The sequence below is a fragment of the Rhinopithecus roxellana genome, chromosome 18 (assembly GCF_007565055.1).
Source record: "Rhinopithecus roxellana isolate Shanxi Qingling chromosome 18, ASM756505v1, whole genome shotgun sequence".
NCBI lineage: Eukaryota > Metazoa > Chordata > Mammalia > Primates > Cercopithecidae > Rhinopithecus > Rhinopithecus roxellana.
In genome coordinates this window covers 46,957,703-46,963,795 of record NC_044566.1, presented here as the reverse complement: position 1 = coordinate 46,963,795, position 6,093 = coordinate 46,957,703, and the positions used below count along the sequence as shown (strand labels likewise).

Here is a 6,093-nt window from a genome sequence, read left to right as displayed (position 1 = left end):
TTCATCTTTGTTTATCCTCTTAAAATTTCCTTTTTGAGTATGCTTTATAATATGTGTACTATAATAATAATAGGAAAAGCATCAAAGTTTTAAATTAAGAAATATACCTGTAGGAAGCTGTGCTCAAAATGTTGTGTTTTTTTTTTTTTTTTTCACAAAAGCATTTTTATTTGAGGCAAAGAGAAGTCTTGCTGAAAGGATTACAGTTCCAAGCATCAAAACTCTACTATTAGTGGCACTATTTTGACTTTGTAGATCTTGCTTTTCCTTGGTCAGAAAAGGTTATTCAAGTTGTCTTTTCCCCAGCTGGGCAAAAATCAGGGCAAAGAAAACTTGAAGAGACTTCTGCTCTGTGGGTACTGCTCTCCAAACCCAACATCAAGCTAGGCAAGCCCTCAATGGTCTGTCTTCAGGTTGCTGTTCCACCTCTGAGTGACACAGACCACATATATTTGCAAGAAAAAATGAGGCAGGAAAAACAGGTGTAGGTCACTTGTGGACAAGCAAGCATCCACAGCCTCAAAACTCTTTATGGAAGAGGCAATCCTTGTGGGATGCTCAGCTCACCAAGGCACAGAGCCTCCAGTTCCTGCTGTAGCTGAGTAAGGTAGTCATATCCTGGCTGCTCAGTTCAAAGTCAAAGACCTTGAAGTTCCCAGCGATGCATTTTGGTGTCACAGACTTGGGGATCACCACCAAGCTCTTCTGCATGGGTAACCGGATCAGAATCTGGGCTGTAGTTTTATTGTGGTTGGCCGTGATTGCCTTGATCCTGGGATCCTCCAGTAGGGAAGGGTCCTTGGGCTTGGCCCAGGGCCTGTCTGGAGAGCCAAGGCAGCTACAGGCAGTCACTGTGATACCTTTGGACCAGCAGAATTGGATTAACTTCTCCTGAGTTAGGTACGGATGACACTGAATCTGGTTAACTGCCAGCTTATACTTTGAGCCAAGCTTGTTTAAGATCCTCTCGACCTGCTGATGGTTGAAGTTGGAGATGCCAAAAGCTTTCGCCAGCTCTTCCATGGCTGCCCGTGTGTCCACATGTCAGTGTCACTGGGAACCATGTTGCCTGATTCATCCAATGGGAAAAATTCCTTCCCAGGCTTAAAGCCAGTTGGCCAGTGAATAAGATAGAGGGTCATATAGTCCAGCTTTAGGTCGCTGAGTATCTTCTGGGAGGCTCCTTTCACCAGCCCCTTCTCATGGTACGTGCACCACAGTTTGTGACGACGAAGAGGTCCTCATGCTTCACCACCTGCTCCCCGAGCTTCTCCTGGGCCACTTGTACCTCATGCTCATTCTGGTGTAGGTGCAGTCAGTGTGGTGGTACCCAGTGCCGATCGCCACCCTCACAACCTTGGTGACCTGGCCTGAAGGGGACTTCCAGGTGCCCAGCCTCAGGATGGGCATTTTGGCAGTGTTGTTGGGGATGAGGTGGCTGACCATGGCTGCTGAGCTTCCCAGACCCCCGCCTGGAACCATGCCCAAAATGTTTCATTGGTAAAATGTGTTATGAAAACATTTTATAGCCCACTGGTTGTAGATTACATTTGCTCATATGTAATTCCCTGATGCAGTGTTTGAAATACTCCGGGTCAGTCCATTGCAGAGAGGGTCTGAAGCACATTCAGTGTCCAGGTTTTACCCAGAGAGCTCGGGGCATTTTTAGCTGGCAGAAGCTCTGGTATAAATGGCAAGGCAGATTCAGACACATCTAAACTTTATTACATGCACAGCACATGCCAGCCATAATGCAAAGTACTCTTACTCAACTTATTTCATGATTACCATAAACTGTGCTGTGGGGAATGTGAACTCGCTTTATAGATGAGGAGTCTCTGAATCTGAGGGGTAAGGTGATTTGCCTAGGGCTGCATAGACAGTATGAATGATTCAAATCCAGGACTTCTGATTCCCCCTTCCCCTCCATACAACAGGCAGTATTAAGGGTGCAGAATTGAGGCTCATATCCTAGCTCTGGCACTTAATGAGTGACCTTAGGCAAGTTACTTAACTTAGTGCCTCAGTTTCTATCTGTAAAATAGGGCTAAAAGGAATAGTCCTCTCTTATAGGATTGTGAGGAGTTTAAATAATGCCTAAAGAGCTTATGCTAGTGCCTGACACATAGGAAAAACAATAAATATTGGCTATTGTTATCATGATACCTATTTCCTGCAACTTTTGCTGTCTAATTAGATTACAGTCCTTTTGAGTGCAAGGGATGGTATCTGGTTTCTTTTCCTTTCCTCTTCTCTGCTACTTCCTTTTCTCCACCCCCTTTTCTTCCTTATCTCCACCCCCAAGCATAGTGCCTTGCTCAAAGACAATGCTCAAACGCTTATTAATAATGATAAAGTTCAGGCTGGGTGTGGTGGCTCATGCCTGTAATCCTAGCACGTTGGGAGGCTGAGGTGGATAGATTGCCTGAGCTCAGGAGTTCATAGACCAGCCTGGGCAACACGGTGAAACCCCGTCTCTGCTAAAATACAAAAAATTAGCTGGGCATGGTGGCACGTGCCTGTGGTTCCAGCTATTTGGAAGGCTGAGGCATGAGAATTTCTTAAACCTGGCAAGCGGAGGTTGCAGTGAGCTGAGATCGTGACACTGCACTCCAGCCTGAGCAATAGAGAGAGATTCCATCTCAAAAAAGAAAAAAAAAAGTAATGATAGAGTTCACCTAAAGTTTTCAATCAATCAATATTTATTGACTACCTTGTGGGTGAGGCCTGCCTGCCACAGCTCTAAAGTCCTTCATTTCCTGTGTTATTTAATTTAGTCCTCACCACAACCTAAAATTGGAAAAACTATCATGCCCATTTAATCACCAAGAAACTGAGGCTTAGCAGAGGTCACACAGCTAGCTGGGGTTGGCAACAGGCTTCCAGCGTAGGCACCTTGACTTAGATTCTGTGTCTTTTCAACTACCTCTGCAATGGGGTCCAGGTGTGGAGGTGCGCATTCCTCTGACCTGGTCACCTGGACAGTTTGTCCTTCCTAGCGTAATACAAGTCCAATCTCAGACCCATTTTTCAAAGTCCTGACCATACTATAACTTATCAAGGAAACTGAGCAAATGGGACCCTTGTTAGTTCTTGAGGAAATGTTTTAATCAATTTATTTGGCACTATTCAGCGATCATATGCTATTTGGTAAGCATTTCATTATCATTAGGGAGCAACTAATTGACAATTAATTTACAGGATTACACACTTAACTAATCTGGTAATTTTTAATTTTGGTTAAACTGAAATGTACAGATGTGCATAAATCATTATTAGAGTTGTCCTAATAAACAATGCCTTCAAGTTTGCTGCTATTAGTCGAAATGAAGTGGAGACCCACCTGCCTCTTAATTTGGAAGTGTCCAATTCACTTCCATGGCTCCTGCCCTGCTAGGGACACAAGGCCAGTTATCATCTCAGGATGGGGGAGTGTGGAGGGGGTAGTGGAGGAGGGCAGAGACCTCCCTAGTCACCTCTTTTGCCTTTTTTTCAAAATAAAAGAATATTTTTTAGAGACTGAATATCTTTTTCATTGGCTGTCTTTTGATAGAGCCTCAATCTTGGATCAAGTAAACAAATTACCTAATATTGGGAGAATGTCAGAGCTTCAGGGCAATTTCTAGTGGCTCCTGGATTCAGAACGAAAAGTTTCGCAAGGTCTTTCCTGGCTTCACCAAGAGAGATTTACTCTCCTGATTACCTCTGGAACTTGGGAGTGCCAACTGCCCTACTTTCTGGCACCTTCCACCTCCGTTGTTTCTTCCAATATTCCTGCAAATGTGAGTGACTCTTCTATCTTATAACAACCACTCACCTTGGCCACGCTCTTGAGAGCTGCCACTCTATTTTTCTGCTTCCTTCCGCTCTCAGACTCTTCCAACAGCTGGTCTTTATTTGTTGCCTGATAGACTCACCAGCATCCTCTCTTGCCTTTTGCTGACTCCTGCTTCCTCAGAAGGCGAGAGCTATCAGTCAGTCCTAACAGCAGCTTGGCCCAAGACCTTGCTGTACTTGGGCTGCCCCTCCGGCTCCAGAGTAGAGCTACCCTCTGCCCTATGTAGCAAAAATGACCTATGTTTTCAATTGCATCCTGCAATTTGGAGATGACAGGCATCCTGACAATTTTTCTACACCCACCCACCTTCCCATCCCCCTTTCTGCAATGAGAATGAGAGAAGAGCCACAACATAGAGCCCACATCCACCTCTGACTCCTGCACCAAGAGCCACAGTTTTTGTGATTTTTCTAGGGAAGGACATGGAACCCTGCACTCTGGAATAGGCCCTCCTGCTTGTTGAATTTCCCCTTGTGATTCATCATCAGACAGCTGCGGGCGGGAGAGTCTCCCAGAGAGACTCCTGGAGAGTCTCGATGCAGGCTTGCCCTTTCCTTTGTCTCTGCTCTACCTGTCTGTTCAGATGAGAAACCTGTGAGGCATGTCTACCTCCCTGCTCTGTGTAGTGCCCAATTGCAGATGCTCATGGAAGGTGGATGATTGATGATGGTGTTAATCTCAGTAATAACAGGCATTTTGGGCATGATCTCAGGGAAACTTCTCAGTACTGAATTACAGATGTGTGCCCTACAGAGGAGGAAGAAACCCAGCTGATGGGCAACTGCTGAGGTTGGGACCAGGTTGGCCCAGTTTAAGATGCTCCTCCCTTTGAAAACAAAAAGGAAATAAATAAAGCAAGTGAACAAGCCCTTACAGAAGCTGTAGTTTCAAGCCTTTTTAATAGAAGCACCAATTGTGCGTCAGCTGCCAGAGATTTTGAGTCAAAGGGTAATTTTGTACGAGGGAGTCAAAACAATGAGTATTTATTGAGAGGTTACTGTCAGCTTCTATTAGAATGTTATGTCAACTTAGATATAATTTCCCCACTTTGGAGAGGAGGGAGATGAACTTTTGAGAGGTGGGGTGACTTGCTCAAATCATAAACTACTATGGATTGAATGTTTATGTCCTCCTAAAATGTATATGTTGAGCCCTAACTCTCAATGTGATAAATGTGAAGGTGTAGTCTTTAGGAGGTGATTAGGTTTTAGATGAGGTCATGAGGGGCCCTCATCATGGGATTAGTGTCCTTATAAGAAGTGGAAAAGAAACCAGAACTCTTTCTCCCCACCATGTGAGACACAGAAGACATCATCTGCAAGTTAGGAAGTGAGCCCGGGAGTGCTGGCATCTTGATCTTGGACTTCCCAGCCTCCAGAGCTGTGAGAAATACATTTCTGTGGTTTAAGTCACCCAGTCTGTGACATTTTGATATAGCAGCTGAGCTGATGAAGATATATAATAAGTAACTATTTCTTGGTTTCCGGCTTTGCACATGGGTCTACTGATGTACAGTGGCCATGACCTTGCTCTCTGTAGCCTCATTTATTCTTTTTTTATTCTTCAACTTTTAAGTTCTGAAGTACATGTGCAGGATGTGCAGATTTGTTACATGTTTTCTGCACAGATCAACCCATCACCCAGGAATTAAGCCCAGCATCCACGAGCTATTCTTCCTGGTGGGATTGTGGAACTGAGTCCCTAACTTGTGGGATCTGATGCTAACGTTATTGAGCAAAAGGAGCTTGATGCCTGATGCGCTAGAAGCCAATATTATGACCTTGGACTTTTGACTAAAGAAAAGCTTTATGTTGAAAGTGAACTCCAAGAGATAGACCAGGGTCAGCAGATCCAGAGACACTATTACTTCCTGCTCGCAGTCCCACACCCACATTGCAAGCCAGCTTTGACTGAAGAAAATCCACTTATGGTACAACAAAGAAGATGATTAATTACATTAACAAAGGTTTTTAAATTTGAGTCAAGGAGTCTCCCTGTGCTGTCCTTAAAGCAGTATTTTTATTAGAAAAAGTTCAAGGGGTGGATTCTGAGATTAGTAGGTGATTGGTGCATGGGAAGGGGAGGTCTGGAAAGCCCTTGGACATGCACAGTTATTTCTTCATGTTAACTCCTGAGTTGCATGTGCAAATTCAGGGGGAGTCAGTACAAAACATGTGGTGGAAATTCAGGCTACGACATCAGCAAGCTTATTCTGTGCAAACTCCAGTCAGCCATTTTGGTTCTAACCAATTTTA

At 44.4% G+C, this 6,093-nt stretch overlaps 1 pseudogene; it reads right to left on the bottom strand.

Moving 5' to 3' along the window:
* Positions 1-519: 519 nt before the first annotated feature.
* LOC104666052 lies at positions 520-1,446 on the bottom strand (annotated as a pseudogene).
* Positions 1,447-6,093: the final 4,647 nt, after the last annotated feature.